General features: G+C 36.6%; 1 long non-coding RNA gene across 5 annotated transcripts in view; it reads left to right on the forward strand.

Moving 5' to 3' along the window:
• The first annotated feature begins 888 nt into the window (after positions 1-888).
• Positions 889-26,991, forward strand: part of LOC123616791 (uncharacterized) — a 160,345-nt gene continuing 134,242 nt past the window's right edge. For 2 of the 5 annotated variants that reach the window (XR_006724820.2, XR_012508015.1), the window contains exon 1: positions 899-1,822. This is a non-coding gene — a long non-coding RNA (uncharacterized LOC123616791). Of the gene's footprint in view, positions 1,823-26,991 lie in introns of all 5 variants that reach the window. The other 3 variants (XR_006724819.2, XR_006724821.2, XR_012508014.1) reach the window with 3 other exon arrangements.

Genomic DNA, 26,991 nt, shown 5'->3' on the forward strand with positions numbered 1-26,991 from the left:
ATGGAGCAACTTTTTATCTGTTTACTTGCTGTATCTCTGGTGAGGTGTCTCAAAATCTTTGGCCCACTTTTAATTGTGTTTTTTGTTTGCTTAGTGTTATGTTTTAAGAATTCTTTGGATTACAGTCATTCATCAGATGGGTCTTTTGCCAATATGTTCTCCCAGTCTTTAGCTTGTCTTTTCATTTCCTTGACGTTGCTTTGAAATTAATCTGCAATTGATTTTAATGAAGCCCAGCCAATCAATTCCTTCTTTCATGAATTGTGCTTTTCATATCGTATCTGAACAGTCATTGCTATGCTCAAGGTCTTCTAGATTTTCTCTTATATTATCTTCTAGAAATTTTATAATTTTGCATTTTCCATTTAGGTCTGTGCTCAAATTTGAGTTATTTTGTGTAGGGTATAAATTCTGTGTCTAGATTCATTTTTTTGCATGTGGATGTCCAGTTGTCTTGGAGCAACATGTTGAAGAAACTACCTTTGGTCTATTGCCTTTGCTCCCTTCTCAAAGATCAGTTGATTACATTTACAAGGGTTTATCTCAGGGCTCTTTGTCCCATTCCATTTACCTATTGGTCTATTTTTTTGCCTTCCTCCTGTCCCTTCCTGGATCTTTTGTTTGATGTCTGACATTAATTTGGGGAAATTCTTAGTCACTGTGATTTCAGATATTTCTTCTGTCCTTTTTCCTCTTTTTCCTCCTGGCATTCCCAGTATACATGTGTTTGTACCTTTTGTATTTGTCCCACAGTTTTCGGGTATTCTGGGAATTTTTTTTTTCAGTCTTTTTTCTGTATATATATATATATTTTTCAGCTTTGGAGGTTTCTATTGAGATATCCTCAAGTTCAGAGATTCTTTCGTTAGTTGTGTGCCATCTACTAATAAGCCCCAAAAAGGCATTCTTGTTTACTGTTAATAGTATTTTTGATCTGTAGCATTTCTTTGTTTTTTTTTCTTCTTTAGATTTTCATCTGTCTGCTTACACCGCCCATCTCTTCTTTCATGCTGTCTACTTTTTCCATTAGAGCTCTTAGCATCTTAGTCATAGTTGTTTCAAATTCCTGGTGTGATCATTCCAACTTCCTGCTGTATCTGTGTCTGATTCGGATGCTTATTCTGTCAATCTAAGCTCTGTATTTTGCATTTCAGTGTGTTATATCTGTGTTTGATAGCCAGGCCTGAAGTGCCGTGTATAGACCCAGCTGCTGCAAACAGGCTTTTAGTGACGTGAGGAAGCTGGGGAGTGGGGGAGGGAAGCGTCCTGTTCTCCTGTGATTGGGTCTCAGGCTTTCAGTAGCCTCTGCCCCGGCCTGTGAACTTCACAGGTGTGTCTATCTTGTCCCCCAACTCAGGTGAGACAGGTTGGCAAGCACGGGCTGCAGTTTGGCATTCCCCGCCCCCACCCCGCCCCAGTGGGCGTCTAGAGGCAGCTGGGTTGCATACTTCCCGTGCTGCCTGCCTTGCAGGCGCTGATCAAACCCCAGCGGGCTGGGCTCTGGTGAAGTAGTCTCTCCAGAGGGCAGGCTTTGTTAGGAGGAACAGAATGCTCTGGCATGTTTCAAAATAGTTCTTTCTCCCCTCCTCCTGCCAGAAGCACAAGGAGGTTTTTCTCCCTCACTGTGAGAACCTGGTAGAACCCCAGGAGACTGGAAAAAAAAAAAAGTCCAGAGGCCCCTCCTCCCCCATCTCAGATGACTGGACTCCCCTGGAGTTTTTACCACTCAGACTTGTCTATCCTGAGCCTCCAGCATTTAGCCATTTCAGATGCCTCGTCACTGGTTCCTGAAGGTGTTTCAGCTCGTTGGGCTTCTGCTCTGGTAAGTTAGCGTGCTCGGTGTTTGCCTGTCTCTCCATGTTGCGGGGGGGGGGGGGCATGAGGGGGACAGTGTACCCAGGGACCTCACTTCTCTTTCAGTTCTAAGAAGAGATGATGCTTTTTCAGTTTGTTCAGCATTTTACTTGTTGGTGTTGATGCGGGAAAACAGGTGTGGGGCGTGAGGAGGGCTGCGTCCCAGGCTTCGGTTGAGCCCCTGGGTCATGTCCTGCCAAGTGTGCGTCCTTGGCTTCGCACAGGAAAGAATTCAAGAGCGAGCCACGGTTGAGTAAAGGTAGATTTATTTAGAGAGATACATTGAAAAGCAATAGAAAGGCCACGAGGTGTGGGGGTTGGGTGCGGATTAAAAGTAGGTACACATTCCGTAGACAGAACGCGGGCTGTCTCGGAAGAGGGAGAGGGGTGCAAGGCGCTGTGTTGCCAGTTTTTATGGGCTTGGCGTCTTCATATGCTAGTAAGTGGAAGGACCAGTCTAAGTAGCCTGGGGAAGGGGCTGGGATTCCCAGGAAGTTGGCCATTTCCCACCCTTTGACCTTTTGTGGCCAGCCTTGGGACTGCCATGGTGCCTGTGGGCATGTTATTCACCATGCTAACATATTACAATGAGCGCATAATGAAGGTCAAGATCTGCTAGAAGTCAAATCTCCCACCATCTTGAGCCTCAAGGCCTCCTGGGGGTTGAATCCCTCATCGTTTTGATGTTAATTGCCGTAGCATTCCTTGAATGGCTGTGCCCTGCCCCCATCCTGTCTCAGTATGAAGTGGTGGTTCCAAGCTTCTTTCCTGTGGGACCAGAGTTGCAAGTCTCTCCCACTGTGCTTTTTCAATAAGCAATGCAACGTAGAGTGATCTCCGTCACTGTGTGTAGAGATACGTTTTATTCATTTTGAAACCTGCATGGGAATGATTGTTCTACTTTTTATTAATTATCTAATTTATAAATATATTCAATAAATTCCCTATTGATAGCCTTTGGGTTGCTAGTGCAAACAGTGCCACAAGAAATAGTCAGTGTGTGTGACATTTTATGGTTTTACCAGTGAATCTTTAGGGTAGCTTTCTTGAAGCAGGATTTCTGGGTCCAAGGGTCAATATATAGTTAATTTTGCTGGAGATTTCCAAACTCCTCCGCTAAGAGATTGCATTACTTTGTAATCCCACCAGTCTGAGAATGCTGCTTACTCGCAGCTTTAAGCAATTTTCAGTTTTGTCAAGTATATGGATTTGTGCTAATCTGATAGGTGATAATGGCCTCAGGTGTTTTAATTTACATTTCTCTTGTTATAGCAAGGTTAATCATTGTATCATAAATGTCATGGGCATTTGAACTTATTTGGAATGTGTGTGCGTACTGGATTTCTCTGCTGCCCTTTGAGTTAGGGCATTGATTTTTTTTTTCTTTTCTATTTACTGGGACTCTTTCTGTATTAGGAATGTTAACTGTTTCAGTGATACAAGTCGTGGATAGACAAAACTTTTAAACACTGATTTTATTTAAGTAGTAGCATGAAATGCGAGATTTACAGTCTACATTATACATACCTATTCTTTCCAAGTTTTGAAAATAAGGCAAAGATAAGAATGATGGAATACATGATACGCTTCTTTTCCTTTATTAATTTTTCTCCTAACTCTAATTCTTCCCTTCACAGATTTTGCTTCCTACAGAGAAAGAAATGAGTCTAATTGTCTTTAAATTTGTTCATCAAAAGTTTCACCAACCAAGAATTCATAGCTAGCGTCATAATTAAATCTCTGTGTGTAGTGAGGGTTCCCACTTTTAGAAACCCAGCCTCCTTGTTTGACACATTAGTAATTGTGACCCAGAGAAGTGACTTTGATTCCCTAGGGCCCCAAACTGAGTAGCGGTTCATTGATCCCCGCATGACTCCTGTGGGGGGGGGTGCGGTCTTAGTACTGTGGGTACTAGTTGTGACGCACTAGGTGCTGGGAAGGCTGCGGTGCATTAAAAAACAAACAAACTTTACATTTTCTTCTCTCATTTTGCTTAAAATCTACTGGAAAAGTAGGGCATTCAGGTGTATAAAATCACATCCCCGGGCTCCCATCATTAACTCTGCTTGAGTTGATCTTAAAAGCGAGAGTAACGTGGTGATAGATCCTGTAAGATGTGGACGCAGTTAAGTTCAGAACCGAGTCCTGTCCCCGTCTCCCCACAACATACATGTAAGTGGTTTCCGAAGAAGTCAGTGTTGGTGTTAGCATCATTTAATTTTAACCACCACTAAGAATACCAAGCATCAGGCAATCACTTTAATTTCATTAGTGTTCTTGTCTGTAATTTTCAGATTAATTTTGTAAGAATTACAAAATTAGGAGGAGAAGATGAGTGTGGGGAGTGTGATTATTTGTACCCCTTATAAGAGAGAGAAATTTAAGGAGAGAAGTTAACCAACTGTTTCCATTAGAAACAGATAACACACTGAATTTAATTTGTGATTTCAATTATAATATGTTCGAGGAATAGAAAAGGTTTTTCATAACCTGAGCATATTTATGGGTATATAATACAAACTATGACACAAACTTATTTCTCCTTGAAGTTATTCATTTAGGGTACTCACAGAGGAGAGAAAAACTGATGTGACAAGCTTGTTATATTTGTTCATGCATTTTAATGAGTTTTTGACATGAGCCCTACCAAAAAAGATACACTGTAGTAAATGACAAGTAATAAGAGACTGTGCTTTAATGAAAATAAATTTGTTATTTTTGTTAGGTGGTGAATCAGACTGCTTAAGGCATTCCAGTACTGTTTTCTTTTCCAAACAAGTCTTTTCGTTTTGACAGAAAGTATTTCCTGACATCCTGGGAGGGTATTTCTTGAAAGAAATATGAAATGAGCATTGTTCTTAATAAGCTTAATTAAAAAATAGAATATGTAATCCAACATTTTGAAATAGGGTACTCATTTAATTTCTGTGTTTTCCAGATACTTAACATGATACCATAATTTTCCCCTTTGTTAGCTCTAGAATTTAGTGAAAAGGCAGGATGACAGATTTAACCATACGTTTTAACTTGGAAAACATGTTGCAGATTTTAATACAATTGAATTTCAATTAAATTAAAGTTTTCCATGTTCTCTACTAGAAAAAAAATTTCAAAATCCTTGCAGTCAAGCTCTAGCTTCTCTCCTGTCTCATTTTGTCTTTCCTCTCTCTTTCCCATTTTCTTTTCTTCAGAGGATTTTCATTTTTATTTATAGTCAAAATTTTTCCAAACAGATGCCTGGAGTGCAGACCTCTCCCCTGTGTTCTAAATGTCTACACCTAGCTTCTCAGCAGGTGTTCCCAAATGAATGGGACCAAGAAATTTCAAACACAACATACACAATACTAAATGTTTACACTTTCTGTCCAAACATCCCCGCCTACTGTATTTCTATCTGTTGTTCACCTGGTCAATCAGTATAAATCTGTGACTGTCCTCTTTCATTTATATTAATAATTAGGTAGTTTTCTTCCTCCAACTTGTTTCTTAAATAGCGTGATTATCCCTTTGATAAAGGACTCCATTCAGGTATTTATTCATGACTCGGTGATGTGTTTTAATAGGTCTATAAACCAATCCCACTTGCTGTTATGAAAATTTTTTCCCCCTTAATAGAAGCCATATTACCTTATTCTCCTGTGCATAAATCTTGTAGCTTTCCAATGTGTACAAGATGAAGGACAAACTCTGCTTTATAACACTCAAAACCCTTCATATTTTGGCCCCTGTTCAATCTCGGTCGTAGCCTCCCTCATAGGTACCTTATAAACAAGCATTTCCTGAGTCTGCCTGGTGCTGGCACGAGCGACCAGGGCCGTTCACGTGCTGCTGCTTCTCGCCCTCAGCAAGTGACTCTCCTCCTTTTAGGCGCAGTTGTATAGATAACGCCTCTGAGAGGGTATCTAAGGTACCATTTCCATTCTCCAGAAGAAACTAATACTTGTTTAAAGTGGTGCTTCAAACATAAAACAGTTTACATACGTAAAAATAATTCTTATCACACGTTACCCTACTTATTTATAAATAAGCTCACCCTCTCTCAGTGCAGGACCTGATCTGGTATCCCTAGCATGGGGCTCACCTTCCTGATTGTCACGTGATGAAGGGAGCCTGGTGGAAAGCCAAGATGCTCTTTCCTTTCCTGTCTCATCACCTGGTCCCGTGCAAGCCCCAGTTTCTGTGAGCTTCAGTGTTTGCAGCTGTCATATAGGAGGTTTGATTTGACTTGAATGCTCCTTCAACAATAAAAGCTGTTGTTTTTTTTCTCAGTTGTTTCTTTGATCTTTGGTAATCTTGGTTGTTTATTCTATGCAGACAGATTTTTTTTAAAGTTATTACTGAAGAGTAGAGGCATCAGCCTTGGTGAATGTTAACACATCTGATTCATTTGGGATTGCTTTTGTTTGTTAATAAGACAGTTTAAAGAATCGTACATGATTTTAGCATTGGAAGTGAGAAGTTAGAGAAAATTTTAAAACTACTTGTTACTGAAATCTGGGACAGACCACTTGGCAATATTTAATATGTTCTGGTGTGTGAAATATAATATAGTCTTTCAAGGAGCTCATTTTCCCAGTGTGGCTTTGTTCATCTTCCAGTCTTGCTATAGAATACCAACAGATGGGTCAGATCTTTTACAGTATGTATGCTCTGGGAATGGTCAAGAAATTGAGGTGAAGCAATATCATATGTTTTATAAGGTGAAGATCTTTCAGGATAGAGTTACCCAGCCTCAGGCAGCACCCAGGATGATTCTGTCCTTAATAATATCATCTGTGATCACACAATGAGCTGTGTGCATGTATTTTCTTCCTTCCCTTCTTCCTCCTTTTTCCTCCTCCTCTTTTCACAAATAGGTTTTCAAGTGATGAGTAAAATAATTTTCAAGTACTAATTTGAAGTAACTATTTCTTTATATTGGTATTATATAGTACCAATGTACTGCTCATCCTTAAACTTTTATTTCTTTTAATTTTAGTTTAATTAGGCTACAGAGAGTTCCTAGAATTTTACTAGGTAAATTATGCCCATAAATTACACTATATTGAAGTTGTTAAATAATTTATATATTCTGCCATTTACTTATGCGTGTTACTCATTCCCACGTTTAAAAAAGGGTTTGTTTTACTTTTGAGGATAGTATTCTTTTTTAACTTTGTCAGTGTAACTGTGTTCCGAACTTTAATCCAAGTGCTGTTGAAATAAATGACGTGTGCTTTTAATGACTAAAGATGACTTATAGAAAATTTTGGGGTAGAACTGTGCCAGTTACTTTCAGTGAATGTTTTTATAGTGAGTAAAATAGTTTTAATAAGAAGTATTTAGGATTTGTGTTTGTGCACACTTTTCCTTTTTTGATATTTGTATATTTAGCAATGATGATAAATGAATCATTCTATATTTTGAAGTAAACATTTTTACATAATCTATTAATCTATGTGGCAGGGACTCAGGTCATGTTCAGTCTTTGACTTTCTTTTGAAAAGAAAGGAAATGCTAAGAAAAAAGAACTTGAAGGATAAAAAGCTATTTTCTCTGCTCATTCCTATAATTTTTTTGAGATGAAAAAATTATGAGGAATCAACACATAGACAAAGAAAACTATGAAAAAGTACCAGGAAAGATTGGGGAAAAAAAAGAGAGAGAGATTGCTATCTTCTCAGAGAATTAAGAGAAATGTTCACTTTCTTCATGATGAAGAATTTCCAAAAGTAAATAAATATATAAATAAAAATGAGAAGTTTAATTTAAAAATTGAATAAACTAAATAAATTAGTATTTATACGGATAATCATGATGTTAGAGGCATAAAATATGGAAGGAAAAGAAATAGACAATTTATTGAGGTTCCTTTCTAAGCCTGAAACAAGATACAACAGGTATACCCTAAGGAACAATACTAAGATTGTCATGATGCAAATAATCCATACGTTTACATACATATTTTAAGTAGGAGGGAACATCTTGAGAGCAATGCAGTCTAAACAAGGGCAAGTGTTTCTTCTGTTTTTGTTTTTTTTGGGGGGGGTGGGGGAGGTGACTCATTCATTTAAAAATAATTTGCAGACATTATAAAACTTCTGCTCTAGGTATTTTGGCATGCATTTACTTAGAATATAATACTCTCTTACACAATCAGGATACTATTTCTCTTTCTCACAATGTATTATCTATACCTATATAAATAAAAATATTAAAGTGACAGTAATTTTAATAATAATCATGTAATACTCAATGAACTTTCAAATTTCTCACATTACCCCAAGTGACTTTCATTTTCATCCCCCGTAACAGAGACCCACATTACATTTGATTGCTACAGATTTCAAATTTAGGACCATGCTTGTGCTTTAAAAGTTTTTTAAATAACATTGATTTTTTTTTTTTTCCCCAAGGGTCTGGTTCAGTTTTCTTCTAACTTCAGACAAATACTGAATATGTCTACTTGTTTATTTTTTCTCATTGAACTTGTTCCTTTATCCTCTATTTCCTGCAAACTGGAAGTTGAGTCTACAGGCTTAATTAGATTCAGATTGTACCTTGGGCAAGAAAAATTTACAAATCATGTTGTGTCACATCTGGAGCCCCAGGAAGGACTCCTTCATGCCGGCCTCTGTTTCCTTATAACATAGCCCAGTGAGTCTTTGAGCAGTTCCTAGCTTCTTGCCACTACCAGATGGCCCTTATTGACCTGCCCCAGATCTAAAACTTTTCAAGTAGGGTGAATGTGAATATTTGTGGACAAGAAGGCATATTTTGATCAACTGAAGTATGACTCTGCAAATGTCCATCCATTTCTCTCTCCCTTTGCCCGTGGGGTGGAGTATGCTTGCCTCCCCTGTTACTTTGGGGCCAGCCGCAAGATTCACTGTGGCGAGTGGAAAGTGAGCAGACATGTAAGCAGAAGTTTAAATGTACTTAGTTTGGCTTGTCTGTTGTGATCTGTGGATTCACCATGAGAATATGCCTTGGATAGGTTTTAAGTGAAGGAAGATGAGGAGAGCTTAACTAAACTCATAGAGCAGAACTAAACTCAATCCACAGCCGGGAGCTAATCTGAGATAATCAACAATTTAAAAAAGAACAGCCACAGCCAATGCTGTAGGAAATAAAAACAAAACAAAAAGCCAAAAAACAAACAAACAAACTCCAAAACCTCGTAATATTCTAATTCCAGCTGCTAAATTTTTCGTTCTTAAGCACTATTGTGATAATAGCAGACTGATGCATAGGTCAGAGCATATGCACAAATAATCCTGTTCCGGATTGCTGAATTTCCATTCCTGTAAGAAAATACCATTTTCACTACCACAAGTAATGTTTCCATCCAGCCTTGTCAACATAATGTATCATCAAACTTTTGTATTTCACTCAAGCTGATGCCAAATGCTAAGTAGTTAAGTGCATTTTTAGTATAATAACAGTGGGCATGTTTTATGTGTTTAAGGGCATTTCATATACACCTTTCTTCTGAGACTGTTCATATCTTTATTTTTAACAAGTGACTGGTTTTACTTCTTGATTTTTAATATTTCTTTACATTTATGAATGTTAATTTTTCAATTTACATAATAGACAAAATATTTTTAAGTTTGATTTCCTATAATGGGATATTTTATCAAGCAATTTTATATGTGGTTTGATAAATTATACTTCTAAATTAGCAAGACAGACCTCTTAGTCCCATGTTTTAAAGACATTTAGTCATATACACTTCTGCTTCTTGTATGGTTGACTTGTAGCACAACACACACACACACACTGTACACACACAAACACAATCACAGTGAATGAGAAAATAAGGCTCTGTGAACAAGAGTAAGCAGACCTGACAAAGAACTGAATTATTTCTCAAAGGTTTCAGATCCAGCATATTCAGATAAGAAACACAAAACTAGCATTTTAATTATGTCTAAATAAATAAGAGACATATTAAATGAACAGGGCATGGCAGGCAAGTATATTTGAAAAGATTCAAACATTGCTTAAAGAAAGAACAAATGTTTGACATTAAAATTTTAGTGGGTGGATAAAATATCAGTATAGACCCAGCTGGAAAAGAATGATTGGTGTGGCAAATATACCTCAAGAAATCACTCAAAGTGGATTACAGAGGAACTTTAGATTGAAAATGTGGCAGAATATCTAAGATTGTAAAGAGCATGAAATACAGCATCTAATAATTGAGCAAATGAAAGCAGAAACAAGAAAAATTAGAATGGGAAAGAAGCAAGCTCAAGAACAGTATGGCTGAGAATATTCTAGAATTTATGAAAAGATGAATTTTCAGGTTTAGAAAAGAAGGAAATCTGAAGAGCAATCACATGAGGTAACACATTCCTAGATACTTTGTAGTGAAACTTAGGTCACAAAACCGAAAAAAGATCAAAGTGGTTAGGGAGAAAAGCTACATTAACTACATAGAACTGACAGTTATGGACAGCAGATTTTTTTAATGGAAACCAGTGAAGTCAGGAAGAAATGGAATGATATCTACACAGTATACTGACAGAATATAGCTTTGGAGCCAGCAAGATTAATGTTAAGGATAAGTATGAATAATATTCTCAAATAATGTGTACAACCAGACCTAGAGTTTTACACTTAGAGCCTTACTAATTAAAATTAAAAAAAATACTTCAAGAAGAAGTAAAAAAGTTTTAAAAAGAAATATGAAGTAAAATATAAGACAAAATGAGGAGAAGGAAGGTGGTGGATAAACCTAAAAAATGACTGTATAAAATAACAATGATAATATCTAACTGAAATAAAGGGCTTTAGGTGAACAAATTTCAAAACTGGGTATCATTCAAAACAGTATTTCTGAAAAAAAGAAGTAAATAGATTAGAAACGTAATTGTAGAGATAATAATCTCAACAACAGGACAGAAATTCAGGGTAAACCTTTTTTACAGTGTCACTAAAATATATGTTTCCAGCATTAAAATGGCCTTAGAGAATTACTAAACTGAAGATATATAATAGGAAAATATGCACATTCATTTAATCATCATTTCTTAACTAATAATTATGTTATATATGTTCCTTAGTTTATGACGCATTTAAAAATTTTTAAGTACAATTCAGGTATTGTATAAAAGATATGTGAGAAAATAAATGTGTGTGTCTACATATACCTGCACATATGTATATGTTTTGGAACTTTTACTTTACATATTATGAAAAACATTTTACTTTATTTTATGAAATTTAAATTCTTTACTTAGATAACGTACCTTCTGCTTTCTATGCATTTACCCAGGCATAGCTTAAATTATTTAAGGGGACATAGAAAAACATTAAAAATATGAGGAGATGGATGCCTAGAAAGTGAACAGCTCTGATATTTTGCTGTTCATATTTGGAAATTCTTCAGCAATGTTCAAATAATATTCATTCCTGTAGACACTCAGAATTTTCCTAAGTAATATATTTCTTTTATATATCCAGATATTATATTTTTAAGAACAAAATAACTGGGATAAAAGAGCCAACCCTTTAAAGGATATTTATAATTACACATATCAACTTCTTTTAGAAGATTTAATGAAAACCCATTTTTAGGGGAGAAAAAAGTACCAGTAAAGTTGGCAATGGCTAACACACCCTTAGCCCTAATACATTCCAAGTGTTTTTAAGATTTCTACCTCTGTTGATTGAATTAATTCTCAAAATACTATTATTTCTGTTTGCACTACTTAAAGGGCATCTTAGTGAATTAAAATAATGAAGAACACATGGAATATAGTAGAGTAAGATGTGAAGCAGGCAATCACAACATAGCCTGTGCTCCTAAAACTATTACGCAAAGAAAAGTCAAAATACACATTTCCCTGCCCTGAAGCTGGGCAGGGGAGAAGAGTGATGGAGAAAATGAGTGGGACCAAGAGAAGGTGTATTTGAATATATGCACTTGACCTGTTTTAAAAACTCAGGGGCAGAATTCAGGCACTTAAAACAGAAGAGAAGAATCGGAACAGTGCACTGAAGAAATCCTTGAATTCTAACATCCAAAAATAAAAGTATTTTTCTTAGAAGGAGGGCTTCGGAGAAAAGGAGGAGAAAGATGAGAGAGGCATGTTACTGAGGAAGGGAGAGCCGCTGAAGGACATCTTATTTGAATATAACGTTCTTTTTTTTGTTTGTTTTCTTTTTTTTAGTAAAGATATTCTTTATCATTTTTAAATTGAAATACAGTTGACTTACAATATTATATTAGTTTCAGGTATATGGCATAGTGATTCAGTATTTTTACAGAATATACTCCATTAAAAGTTATTAAAAGATGATGGCTACAGTTCTCTGTGCTATATAATATATCCTTGTTGCTTACTTGAATACAACGTTCTTAAAGTGAGCTTGAATGGTTGGGACTGATAGGAAGAAAGGAAACAGCTCCCGTGAGTGACAGCAATGCACAATTAACAAAAAAATCAAGAACACTGTGACATGCAAACTAATACAGTTATTGAGAGGAGAGAGGAAATTGGAGATGAGTTGGTGTAAAAATATGTTGGAGTGGTGGGAGCCACTGGGTATCATGATAATGGCACATTTTTCAGAGGAGCAAATAGATTTCCCAGGGTCAAAGGACTGGAAAGACTGATGCAGGAAAGATAAGATACAAGGCTTTAATCATTTGAAAGCCCACGGTCAAAGAATCTAAGTAATAATAATCATAAACAGTAAGGCCAGAAGTTGTAAGATCATCTTCCTCTCATTTACTGCCAGAGGGTATTTAATGATAGAACAGCTTCAAATTATCACACATCTGCAAATGACATTATTCTATGTGAATGATAGAAAACGTCTGGTGACCGAAAACCAAACCAAAGCAGTGAATCTAAAGAATAAATACACGATGGACCACTTTCAGGCTTTTGTAAAATGCAGATTGTCTGTTGATTGTTTTCACCCTGTCCAGTAAGTATAGGTAGGAGTTTTAGGGTTGGATGTGTTTCAAGAAAAAATGTAGTTGTGGCCTCAGTGGAAGGTAGACCAGAGTGGACCAGACACTTTGGAGCAGAGAGGCAGCTGCCTTATCTATTCAAGGTCTTTCTACTTAAACACCACCACTGACCATACAGGCTCACGTGTTGTGTTGGAAGTGATTGGCCTTTTCATAAGGCAACTTTAGTTTCACAAGTTATCTTGGAGTGAAAAACATCTTTATTTTTGCTGACTCAGCTTTTTCTAAGATGCGATTTGCATTCCATAGCGTGGAGGGAAATCATGGAGATCTTTAAAATCTCCCACTATTCTTTTCACAAATTCTGTCTTAATTATTCTTACTCCCATTTTTATCAGCTTTGTTGGGGTCAGAATACAGGTAAATGGTATCGGAAAGCATAAAACACAGTAAAATTAAAAGAGGAAAATAGTCTGGCATGGTTAGAATAGAGGTGATGTCTCTGATCATCTAGACCAGGCTGGGGAGAGAAGCGTGTGAATATTGGAAAAAACTAATGGTGGGAGAAAATGGTGGTGATGCCAGGAAAAGTGAAGCCCCAATGAAGGGAAAAGAATCATTTTACAGTCTCAGAGGAGTAGAAAACTTAGAATATAGGGGGTCTGGACGGAAGTTAAGTTTTCAGTATGTGATCCTGGCATCAGAATACATTCCAGTAGAAATGCTCTCAATGTCTAGTCACTTACCAATGTTTTGGAAAATTGCCTCTAAACAAATGACCATCTAAACGTTTATTAACACATCAATGGATGGGAACAACTTAAAGCTTATCTCCCAGGTTTCTAATCCTAATTTTAAGGACTGACTTCATTCTGACATTAAGCTATGTTTGTTTTCCTATAACTTGGATTCATTGAATCCAATTGTATCTTCTGGGGCAACCTAGAATACATTACTCTTTTTTCCATGTTAAAAAGATACCAGTATTTTTAGAGCTCTTTTGTTTCCTTCTAGTCTTCTGTTTTCAAGATAAATATTTCCCATTTCTTCAGCTATTTAATTATGTCATCTCAAGCAGTCTCGCTTAACTCATCCTCTTCTTTGAGATCTTCTGTGTTTGCCAAGAGCTCCAAACAGGTATAGCCTCTAAGCCCCAATGAACTGTCTAAAATACAATTCTAAGTCCAAAGAAGAGTGACTACTATTTCTCTCCTTATATACATTATAATCTTTCAAGTGGGCTAAGCTCTATGTTTATCATTTCCACAGTATTTTGATTTGCATTTAATATGCAGAGAACTGAAGTCACCACCTTTTGTTGCCCACACGTCATTCTGTTAGTCAGGCTTTACCATCTTGCACGTGACTTTTACATTCAAGTCCCCATTGAATGTCATCTTATTTCCATCCATATTGGATTTTTATTTTTTTGCTCTCCTTCCCACATTCATGCTATGTAAAAATTAGTTAAGTGCACAATCTGTGTTAGCCTTGAAGAACTCAGATAAAATTATTGAAATTACATGACTGCAGGATATGATAAAGATAAATTCACTAGATTGTATAAACTGACATGAGGAAGAAGATGAATAGGGGGGAAAAGGAGAAGAAAGAAAAATCTCACTGAACCACAATCCTGCTAGCAAACAGGGTGTTCTTCAAGATACAGTTCACTTTGCGGGTAGGGTACTAAAATGACAGCATGTTGGCACTTTAACATAGACAGATTTGCAGGAGGGATGGAGAGAGGGGAGGAAGTGGGGGAACCCATATACAACACGCTCAATTCATTTCGGTTTACTTCTGGCTGGTGATTGGTCTTTTCCAAGCTAAAGCTTATTCTTATGGAGAAATGTTATATATTTGAATCAAGGTAGTTCCTGAACTAAGTGATGTGATAAAAATCAAAACTTGACAGATAACACACCAGAAATATGAAACAAAGGAGTTCCTTTCCTAAATAATTGGATTCATAACCCATGCCTTTGAATTTCAAATTTTATTCATTCATTTCCTAATGGCTTTCTAAATTGGCTTTTTCCAGCTGATAGGACAAAAACACTTGCTAGCCCCAAATTTCCCTTTATAGAACTGCTTTGATAAGCTACCTTTGAAGTCAGTAGACTCATTACAGGCAAAAAGAAATGACACTGCAATGCTTGCAGATTTAGGTCAATATAAGAGATCTTAAAGAAGATTTTGTAGTTGGATGGAGACATGTTCATGACAAGGTGCTAAGTCTTACGAAGGATTCAGATAATTAAATTCCAGAGCTTACCGTTAGTGTGTTTGAAATCTCATACAGTAGGAAAGAAATGCAATATTTGTTTATGTATTCATTCATCATTTATTCAGCAGATATTGACATTCCACGTGCCCGATAATTCTAGGCATTTGGAGTACATTAGTTAAAACAAGCATTCTTGCCTTTATAAAGCTTGTATTGGAGCAGTCGGAGACAGACCACCAACAGTACCAGCATTAAATAAGTAAATGAAATGATATGTGATATTGCTGTGAATAACATAAGAACAGGAAAATGAGTCATTAGGTTTCAGAGGTGAGAGCAGGATGCTGTTTTATATTGAGTAGTTAGCTCGGCCCGCACTGAGAAGGAAATACTTAAGAAAATATTTGAATAAAGTAATTGAGGATATCAGATAGAAAAGCTGGAAGAAAAGGACAGGCTTGGTGTGATTAAGGACCTAGTGAGGGACCACTGTAACTGGGGCAGTGTAACAGTGGGGACAGAATAGGAGATGAGGAAATAAAGGGCTGGATTGAGAGAGAGATTATAAATGATGTGGTAGGCAGCTTCTCACATGGCCCCAGTGATTCCCCAACTCCTCGTGGTCATGGCCTCTGTAACCCCCTACCTTGTAGTGTGGGAACCTAGTTAATTGCTTCTAGTCAGTAGAATGTGGCAAAAGTGATGGAGTGTCACTCCTGTGATCAGGTTTCAAAAGACTGACTTTCATCTGGCTGGTATTCTGTCTCTTCTTGGGTCTCTTTCTTGCTGTCTTGCTTACTTGCTCTGATAAAAAGCCAGCTGCTGTGTTGTGAGACGTCTTACGGAGAGGTCTACATGGCAAGGAACTGAAAGAGACCGCTGGCCAACATCTCACAAGGACCGAGGTCCTCCATCCATCACTCCACTAGGAACTGAATTCTACTAACAGTCTTGTGAGTCATCGAAAAAAGCAGCACATTCCCTGTTGAAGCTAGAGATGGTTGAAGTATTGTAGAGTGGCCACATAAAAAGATGTTCAGTTATATCTGAAGTTCAGAGAAACAGTGAAATTTGTTTTGTGTGTAAGTATACACTATTTTGGATATAAACTAAAAGTTATTTGTTGTTTAACTGAAATAAAAATTTATTGGGCATCCTGTGCATTATCTAGTAAAAATAACAATTCTACTTGTAAATGACCCAGAGTCAGAGGAATCATCTAAGCTTCTCCGTGATTCTTGACCCACAGAATAATGAGTGTTCATTGCTGATAGCTTTGGGGGGCCATTTGTTATGCAGCAATAGCTAGGTAAAATAAGGCAGTTTTGATAAAAGTCAAAGGAGAAGAGTGCTAACCCAGGTTTGAAAGAAAACCGGAGAAGTATTGGGGAAAAAAAATAGGGATTGTACTGTTTTAATTTATTGGTAAAAATGCTAAGGTGGTCTAGAATATACTTAGAGTTTAAGCTTCTTGGTTCTTCTTTTAATTTGCCCTAGAGGATATCATGAGTTGTCTCTTCACTAATTTACTCATCAGTAATACTTACAAGTTGTCTCTGAACGTATTCTTAAAGTAGCTCCACTGTGTTAACTGCAGAAAATGAAAGTAATATTTTATGATATATTCTTGCTATATCTCCATGTTATAACAATAGCTACTATATACAGCACCACCTGTGTGCCAGTCACTGTTCTAAATGCTTTCTGTGTATTAATTTATTTAATTGCCCTAATAACTAAAATACCTAATGTTATTATTTATATAGATGGAGGAACTGAGACACAGATGGTAAGATAATTTGCCTGAGATTATAGAGATAGTAAGAGACAGACCAATGCACACTCAGCAGACACCGAAATTTTCGATTTTAACAACCATAAATCAGTTTTTCTTTCTTGTGTGTCATCTGCCACAAACTCTAGATCCATCTTGAAGTATTTAGATGACTAATATTTCTGTCACAAGAATATACACTTCATCTCCTAGAAGCTTCATGATTATCTCTTCCATGAAATCTATCCCTTGTAAATCCAAATCGTCACAGTCGGCTGTGTGTTAAATGGATCCCTTGGAGGGAGGCTCCTGGTCATCCCCTCAGGCAGGTATTCAGTCAATCTGGGTATAAATCCTGGTTCTGTTCCAGGTGAATTTCAAAACTTTTAGCAATTTTAAAAATTTCTCTTAGCCTCAGTTTTTCTCAACTGTGAAATGGGAATAATAACAACTATCATTATAAGATAGGGAGAAGGGTTAAAAATATTGTACATAAAGTGACCAGAGGGAACCTGATGTAAGAGGCATATGCCAAATGCTAATTCCATGTCACCTTCTATTTTCATTTTGCCTAACCTCCCATCATTTCCTTCTTAATCACCTGAAATCTGGCCAGAATTCACAGCTAAGACTGACACATTCTCTTAGCGCACAACAGATAGTGATTTCTGTCCAAAAGCAGAAGAATCTCCTCAATCCTAATTCTCCTTGTTGTCTTTAGAGTTTTTGACACTTTTACCGCCCTTTTTATTTAAAACTTTGTTGCTCCCTGACTTCTGTTGCATCGTCTTACTGGAATCTCACCATTCCCTTTGACCCTTTCTGTGCCATTTTAGTAGTAAGATTAAGATTTAGATGAATCTGTCAACCACCAAGTATTACAAAGCGTGTCTGATGTGATCTTTGGACTGAGCCTCTCAAAATCTACATCCATACATGTTTACTCAATATCTCCTAATTATATTAGTTTATTTCTGAAGTTCATATGGTGAGTCACCTAATTCTTCTTGTGCTAGGTCTTCACTTGTTGCGTCTCGGCGCCCCATCCACCCATATTTGCCCTGCTTTGCGTTACCGGAGCTAGACTCCGTGAAGCTTTCTTTGTGGCAAGCTGATGTTAAGCCTTGTTGGTAAAGGATGCGGGAGGGATGCTGTGGGAGGAAAGGGAGGCTCCTCCGGGTTCTGGTGTGCTGTTCTCTTTCTGGCTCTGGTGGTGAGGCTGCTGGCAGTGCACGCCAAGGCCGTACTGGCCCTTCAGTAAGTTTGCTCATCATTCCTGTCCCATGGTGTCCTGCCCACCAGCCCCAGCCTTCCAGCAGTCTGGCAGGAAACCTCCTGCTCATCAGGCTTTCTCTGCTAGCTGTGGACCAGCTCTACCAAGGGACAACCTAGGCACCATCTTCACCATCTAGTTGGTTTCTTACTTGTCCCCACAGTGGGGCCTAATTGCCCTGGTGACTCAGTAACTTTCTCAAGCATCAGTGGGTTATAACCACACTCTTTCCAAGAAGGCTTGCATCTCAGATTCGGGGAGGAAGCCCCTCCCCTAGTTGGTTTCTTCCTTGTCTAGTTCTCTCAGTTCTAGTCTATTCTGTAAAAGTCAGTTTTATTCTCCCTTAGTAGGTATTGCCCTGTTGGTAATTATTATGTTTTTATATAGTTAAAAAAATTCAAATACTGGTGTGTAGTCAGAATGGCCATCATTAAAAAGTCCACAAACAATAAATGCTGGGGAGGGTGTGGAGGAAAGGGAACCCTCCTGCACTGTTGGTGGGAGTGTAGTTTGGTGCAGCCATTATGGAAAACAGTAGGGAGATGCCTCAAAAAACTAAAAATAGACTTACCCTATGATCCAGCAATCCACTCCTGGGTGTGTATATTCCAGAGGGAACTCTAATTTGAAAAGATACACACACCTCAGTGTTCATAGCAGCACTATTTACAATAGCCAAGACATGGAAGCAACCTAAATGTCCATTGACAGATGGGTGGATAAAGAAATAGTGGGATACACACACACACACACACACACACAAACACACACACAAAATGGGATATTAATCAGCTGTAAAGAAGAATGAAATAAGGCCATTTGCAGCAACATGGCTAAGCCTGGAGATTGTCATACTAACTGAAGTAAGACAGAAAGAAAAATACCATATAATATTATTTGTATGTGGAATTTAAAAAAATGGGACAAATGAACTTATTTACAAAACAGAAACAGACTCATAGACCTAGAAAACAAAATTGTGGTTACCGAGCGGAAAGAGGGTGGTGAGGGATAAATGAGGAGTTCAGGATTTGCAGGTACTAACTACGATACATAAAATACATAATCAGCAAGGGTCTGCTGTACAGCACAGGGAACTATTTCAATACCTTATGATAGCCTATGATGAAAAAGAATATGAGAAGGAATATATATGTAAGTATATATGTAACTGGATCACTATGCTGTACACCAGAAATTAACGCAACACTGTAAACAGACTATACTTCAATTAAAAAAAGAGTAAGAACAAAAAATTAGTATCACGCTCCAGTATACCTTGTTATGCTAATCTGTACACTTCCTACATAATAAAACATCTTTTTTAATATTCTCAAATTACTAGGATGGTTTGTATGTCCAAATTGGATTCTAACTGATACAGGATGGATATATTGAAAGGTCCCAAGAGCTAAATCCTAAAAGATGGTATCAGGGAATTACTTTAGTCATGTTTGTGTTCTTTTTTTTTTTTTTTTAACATTTTTTATTGATTTATAATCATTTTACAATGTTGTGTCAAATTCCAGTGTTCAGCACAATTTTTCAGTTATTCATGGACATATACACACTCATTGTCACATTTTTTTCTCTGTGAGTTATCATAACATTTTATGTATATTTCCCTGTGCTATACAGTGTAGTCTATTCTACAATTTTGAATGTTTGTGTTCTTAACATAGTGCCGGGCTCCGCGCCGTTAGGAAGTGGGATGCTAGTAAACCATATGTGTGCGTGTGTGACTGAGGACGTCATGCTAAGTGATTCTCTGAGGTGGCTGGACACATTTCCACTTTGACCAGCGGTGTGTTTGAGTTCCCGTTACTCTGTATCCCTGCAAATACTTGCTGTGTGTATCTTCTTGTCTTTGGCCATCTTGGTAAATGTGTAGTGCTATCCATTTGTGGTTTTAATTTTAATCTTTATTTATATTAAGACTAATGAGGTAGAGTACCTTTTCATATGCTTATTGTCCGTGTGAATATTCTTTTAAGCACTTCCTGTTTGAATATCTTGTCCATTTTTCCCCCATTGACTCAGTTACTTTTTACTTATTGATTTATAGGCGTTCTTTACATATTCTACAAAACATAACTTTTTATTATATGTGTTGCAAAAACTTTTTTTTCCCGTCCTTGGAGACACCATTTAGAATAATAGGAAAATTCAAATGCTAAGGAATAACTCAGGATGAATTTACAACACACCACTGTAAAACTGTAAACTGAGGAAAATAATATGATCTCTAGGAGATGTGCTGTTTATGGATTTTAAACCTACAAAATGTGAAGATCTTGATTCTCCCTAATCCTATCTATAAAATAAAAAAAATCTTCATGAAAATTTAAGCTACTCTGGAAACTGAAAAACTAATTGCAAAATTCATGGGAAAACATGACAATCTTGAAGAAGATTTACGCTATCAGATAGTAAGACATACTCTAAAGCATCACTAAATGATACAATGTGAATTTGGCATGAATATGTACAGATAGAGCAATGAAAAAACAAACAAACAGCAGTTTAGTAACACAACCAGCTCTCTTTTCCTCAGATTAGTGTGCATGTTTCCTAGAGGTAATTGATTTGCAACTCTTTGACCTCTATTTATATAAAAATATTTGCTCTCCAGGCTTCTTCCGCATCCTATCCTGTTTTGGCATCTTATATTATTGCCTCTTCCATTCTGTAATTTTCCCTAAATAGGATTCATGAGAGATGTTTTGAATAGTTCTTTATATTGACTCACAGCAAGGAATTTCCTTTTGAAGTCTACTATATAATGTGTATTCTCACAGTAATTTTCATATATTTTATTTGTTAAATTATTTCAAGATAGGATTTAACAAGTCAGTGTCCAAATCACACCCTATCCCCACGACTCTTGTGAGCAAATTAATTCCTCTTTTTTAGTAGTTACTGGGATGCTTTAGCAGAGATTGCATTAACGTGTCTCTGTTAACTGAACGACATAATTGTGGTGGGTGGGAGGCTGAGGCCACCTCATCTGAGGAGCTGTGTTCCCAATAAAAAGCATAGTTTGTAACAGACTTGTGTGTTTTCAGTAAAGGACATTTAATTTCCAAGAGCTAGTTTTATACAGAATGTTATTGACCATTCATAGAAAACAGGAAGAGTTGGTGTTAACAATATGCTTGCCTTTGAAGATACTGTTCTGTTTTTGTGCTTCCTTAAAAAGATCATGCCAGTTTGGGATGGTATTCCCAATAGGAAAAACAGAAAATTCTGTTAGAGCCATACTAACATACATGTCAATTTTCAGCTCATTTTCTTCCCTGCTGATTAAAGCAATTACTCTTAAAAATAGTTTCACATTTTTCCCTACAATTAAAGGCAATATACTGCTTAAATGATCTTAAGTGCATGAATTTGCTTTTGACTATGCCAGGTAGTTTTTTTTTTTTCTCTCTGTCTGTTACCTGTTCCTTGTACATAATAATCTAAAATAGTTGCATTTGTAAAGAAATAATAGGAAAGTTATTTTTCAAAGAATGGGTATAGGAGAGTGTAGAAACCAAAATGAAGGCTGAGCTATTCTGAATTATTTACTAAAAATGAAAAAAATTTGTTAGTGTTATTGAAATATGTATTGAATGGATTTTTATTTACAAATAAGAATATTAAAATTTATGGAAGTGTTCTCTACTTATATTAAGACAGCTGCGAGGAGGGAAGGGGTGCTGTTCACTACTTCAGGTTTTGTCTCAGTGGTACAGGTGGAGATCTCACTTTGCCTCGGGCACTGCCGGGGCTCCAGCAAGGCAGGGGTAGTGGAGGGTTTGCTTTTTCAGAGTGGATGGCCACCAGTGACTAACCAAGGCCATTATAAGAGTTCCTAGCCATTTGCACCCAATATGGGTCTCCCTTACTGGGCAGGACTTATTCTGGGCCTGCCCTTTGGGTTGAGAGAGACTTGGATGGGTCTCCATCACGGTCTGATGGTTCCCTTGCCCAATTCTGCTTCTTCCCCTGCTGGTTCATGAGTATTAGTCCCTTATAAATATTTGGCACTCCTGTCTGCATTTCAGCATCCACTTCCCAGAGAAAGGGACTTAGGCCAAGGGACGTCTTTGAATGTAATACAGAGTCATATTATAAATCAGAGACAAAAGGAGACAGAGACAAAGCAGAGACATAAAGTTAAGACCAAATAGTGCTATACTTTTTATATATAAAATAAATTGGCCTAAAACTTCATAGTTAAAGTGATTTACTATGGATTCAGTTAAGCATCTCTGAAATGCTTTCTGTAAGGACAGTAGAAAAGAGAAGAACATTTTTCAAAGCAAAAATATGTACGTGCTGACTGCACAATTTGATATCAAACAATGACTGCTGTGTTGGGGAGACCATTGTTAAAAATTACTTTAATGTCATTTATTGCTCTTTTTTTTTTGAGCAAATGACTTTTTGGAGAAAAATAAGTTTATAACTTATCCATGGAAAAGTGGTATCAGTGGAAAAGTAGACAATTTCATTAATATGCTTCAGAAATGATGAATACTAGCAGGACGAATGCTTGTCAAAAACTCTGATTAGAAAAAAAAACTTAAATTTTTTTTACCTATAAGTTTGCCATACTTTTGCTCGGTAGCAACTATTTGGAACTACATTTTAACTATACAGGCATATTTGAATTAAATGATCCTTGTTTTAATGAAAAGAAACCAAACTCAGAAATTAAATCAATATCCATCTCTACAGTATTATAATTGAACTATATACAAGATGTTAATTAATGCAATTCCTGATTGCCCTGTTTAATATGGATGTTATCTATAATTTGGCCTTTAGAGATAGCATTTTCAGAGATCTTTAAATACATGTAATAACATTTGAGATGCACATACATCTTTATGAAAACATTGCGAACATAAAGCTCTCCATTTCTTTTGTTTTGAGGGAGTTGAAGAAAGTCCCTGCTCATATGCTGGGGTTATGTCCTACAGAAATGACCACTGCTCTCCTACTTGGCTATATTCGAAATCTACAATATAGTATGGAGGAGTCCTACCGGAAGTGCTGGAATCGTGATGTTTTGATAGGGTTTCAAGAAGTTTGAGCTCTTGGGGAGGTTATTTCTCACAGCTAGTAATTTTTATTTTTCTTTTGTTGGCATGCAGGATTTGCAACTCTGTTTCACTTTTTCAAGTTCTTTAGATCATTATAGTTTTCCAACTCCTTCAAGAGGCTTCCTCCTGCAACATCAGGGAGCATTTAGTTAACCTTTCTCCTAGCTATTCTTAGGAGTTATTATTTATTTTAACATTTGATTATATTCAATTTAGCAATTTCTTGCTCTATTTTGGATTATCCCCTACTTTGAGAAGTACCTAACATGTCACTTTTCCCCCCAAATATTGTCACTTTCAGGGATGAACTATGTCAAGTATTTGTTTGGTATCCATTTTTTCCCCCACAGTATTCTAACTTCTGGCAGGGACGAACCATGTCATTTATTTAAACATCCTTGAGAATGCTTAAAGTTTAGTAAACCTTTTATTAAACTGAACTGACAGTAAATCTACTGTGGGTAATTTTGTTCTCAGTGTTATCTTCAGTTAACATGCCTGAATAAATGGAATGAGTGATTCTTGGATACTGAATTTCATATATATATATGTTTTCCATGAATAAAATTCATTATCTGTGAGAATCACTGAAGAATCTGAAGATTAAATAAAAGAATCAAGTAAAATATTTATTTTCCCTTAGAGTTTTGGAATTTAGTTGTAGCCACACATAAAAAAAATTACAATGTAGTTTTCTTTAACTCAGGTATAATTTGGTTCTTTGCCCTTGGTCCCTGTTATTTACCCCTCTAAATTCCTTTAGTAATGTAAAGAAAATGTCCTGCATTGCCACCTCATTTTTTTTTCTCTCAGACTGGAAAAGCAAGGCTTATGTTTGTGGCCTTAAGTGAAATAAAGACGGGGCTAGTTAGCATCATTGCATCCTGCCTTTTCAGAATCTACTTAATGAGTGTTAAAGACTTTTGGGATTGTTTCAAGAGTTAATAAAGAGATACATGGGCATTTAAAACTAGTGTGTTTTTACAAAGTCAGTCAATTATATATTTATAATATAAGATTCCAATTAAAAATATGGAATTATATATATTTATGTATAATTGAGTCAGCATTGTTTAGAATTGTCTTCAATATTATGTTTTGTGTGTTTACTTGTACTTGTGTATAGGAGCGGTATACTATAGTTGTATCTGAACAATGAAAACAGTTTTCACTCCATGCTTGCATTAACTCTGTGTGTACGCATCTATTCGTTAAACAAATGCCATTAAGTTCTTACTGTATTTCAGGCATTGCTCCAAACTCTTGGAAAAGAAAAGAAAAAAAATCTGTTTTCAGGAACTTCGATTGTTGAGTTCTTGAGAATCCAAATTGCTGTAGACTCTCGAATATAGGATGAACAGTTTTTATGTTAAAATTCCAGGTGAAATTGACCACTTTTGCTGCTAGACCACTAAAACATTTTGTTAGTCTTACATGTGAATTTTTTATCATCATGTAGACATATTTAATAGCTTAAAATCCACCTGCTAATAATTTCTCTTTACCGGATGCCTAGTATTTGTGGGTATCACAGGTAAGAAAATTTGTACGTAGTCAAGAATACCATAGTGTTCCACAAGGGCACCTACGCCACATAAAAAGTATAAAGTCTTCAAAGAGACAGATGACAGATTCCATAGTCACACAGACAGTGCGCATATGTGCACCTGTGTGTGTATGCGCTTGTGTGTCCTTTCTTTTGTTGACGTGGTGTATCACTTTGATTGATATGCGTATGTTGAACCATCCTTGTGACCCTGGGATGAATCCAGGTTGATTGTGGTGTATGATCTTTGTTATGTGTTGTTGGATTCTATTTGCTAATATCTTGTTGAGAATTTTTGCACCTATATTCATCAAAGATATTGGCCTGTAATTTTCTTTTTTGATAGTATCTTTGGTTTTGGTATCAGGGTGATGGCTTTATAGAGTGACTTTGAGAGTTCCTTCCTGTTCAGTCTTTTGGAAGAATTTGAGAAGGGTCAGAATAAGTTCTTCTTTGTATGTTTGGTAGAATTCCCCAGTGAAGCCATCTAGTTCCAGACTTTTGTTTGCAGGGAGGTTTTTGTTTGTTTGTTTGTTTGTTTTTAACAGATTCTACTTCACTCCTAGTGATCAATCTGTTCAAATTATCTGTTCATTCTTGATTCAGTTTTGGTAAGCTGTATGTTTACAGAAACTTATTCATTTCTTCTAGGTTGTCCAGTTTGCTGGATATAATTGTTCATGGTATTCTTATTTTTTTGTATTTCTGTGGTATCAGTTGTTACTTCTTTTCTTTCATTTTTTAATTTTGTTTACTGATCTTTCTTTTTAACAACCATAACATTTGGTGTCCACCTCCACTTTGATGTGTCTTTATTAATGCAGTGTTTCTGCATAAGCAAAGCTTATTAGTTATTTGAAATCTGCAAAAACAAAAACTAGTTTAGATTCAAGTATTGGCTTGAGAAGAATGCTCAGTGTGAAATTTCTAGATGATAACATAACTACAGGAATCTGTTTTGAGCTCTAGAGCATGATGCAATGGAAAGAATTTAAGGATTTTATCTGAATTTTAGAGCTGAAGGATACCTGTGCTACATTTGCTGGTGCTTCTACCCTGTACAATGCTATTTCAATATTTAAAAAAATGAAAATAGTCATACCTACTTTGGAATATTTTCTTTTTAAAGGCTTTTCATTTAAGTGTACCTATCATTAATATACAGCTGGAAGCATTTCACAAGTCAACTCTTCTTAAAACCAGTTCCCAATTCAAGAAACAAAGGGCTCACTCACACCCCAGGAGCCCTTCTTGTGTTCCCTTCCAGTCTCTACCTCCTCCCAAGACTATTAATTTTTTTCCACTTTAAAAATTGAGGTAAAATTTGCATTACATAAACTTAACCATTGCAAAATGTACAATTAGTGGCAATTAGTATATTCATAATATCGTGTAACCGTCACCTTTATCAAATGCCAAAATATTTTCATCTCTCTACAGAAAACCCCATGCCCATTCACGTCCCATTCTCCTCTCCCTTCAGCTCCTGGTAACCACCAAACCGCTGTCTTCTGAATATTTCATATAAATTTGGTTATATACTATATGGCCTTTTGGAACTATCTACTTGCACTTAGCATAAAGTTTTTGAGGTCCATCCCTGTTGTAGCTTGTATTAGTACTTCATTCTTTTTTATAACTAAATAATATGCCATGGCATGTATGTGTGTGTATCTTACAACTCAACAAAAAGACAAACAGCACAGGTAAAAATGGACAAAGACCTTGAATAGAAGACACACAAAAGACAAACAAGCATATTTGGATATATCAGTCTTTAGGGAAATGGAAATCAAAAACACAGGCAGCACTTTATTTCCCCTAGAATGGCTACAGGAAAATTAGGGGAAATTCCTACTTTTATCGGAAGTTGGTGAGGATGTGGGAAAATTCAAACCCTCATTATTTGTGGGAACCACTGTGGAAAACAATTTGGTGGTTCTTCAGAAAAGTAAACATAGAATTACCTTCTGACCCAGCATATCCACTTGGGGGTATATGCACCAAAGAACTGATAACATGCCTTTAAACGAATACTTGTACAGTAGTATTCGTTGATGGTATGAATAAGTTAACTATCTTGAGATGGGGAGATTAGACTCAGCCCTGAAGGAAATCACAAGTGACCTGGTAAGAGTTAGTCTCAGAGGGAGGTTTGATCGAACTAGGAGATGTGATCACAGAAGCAGGCAGCTGGAGTGCTGAGAGGAAAGGGTCATGAACCAAGGAATGCAGGTGGCCTCCAGAAGTTAAAAAAGGCGAGTAAGCAGAGTGTCTCCTGGAACCTCCAGAAGAAACCAGCTCTGTCAACA

Source organism: Camelus bactrianus, chromosome 7, assembly GCF_048773025.1.
Source record: "Camelus bactrianus isolate YW-2024 breed Bactrian camel chromosome 7, ASM4877302v1, whole genome shotgun sequence".
Classification (NCBI taxonomy): Eukaryota; Metazoa; Chordata; class Mammalia; order Artiodactyla; family Camelidae; genus Camelus; species Camelus bactrianus.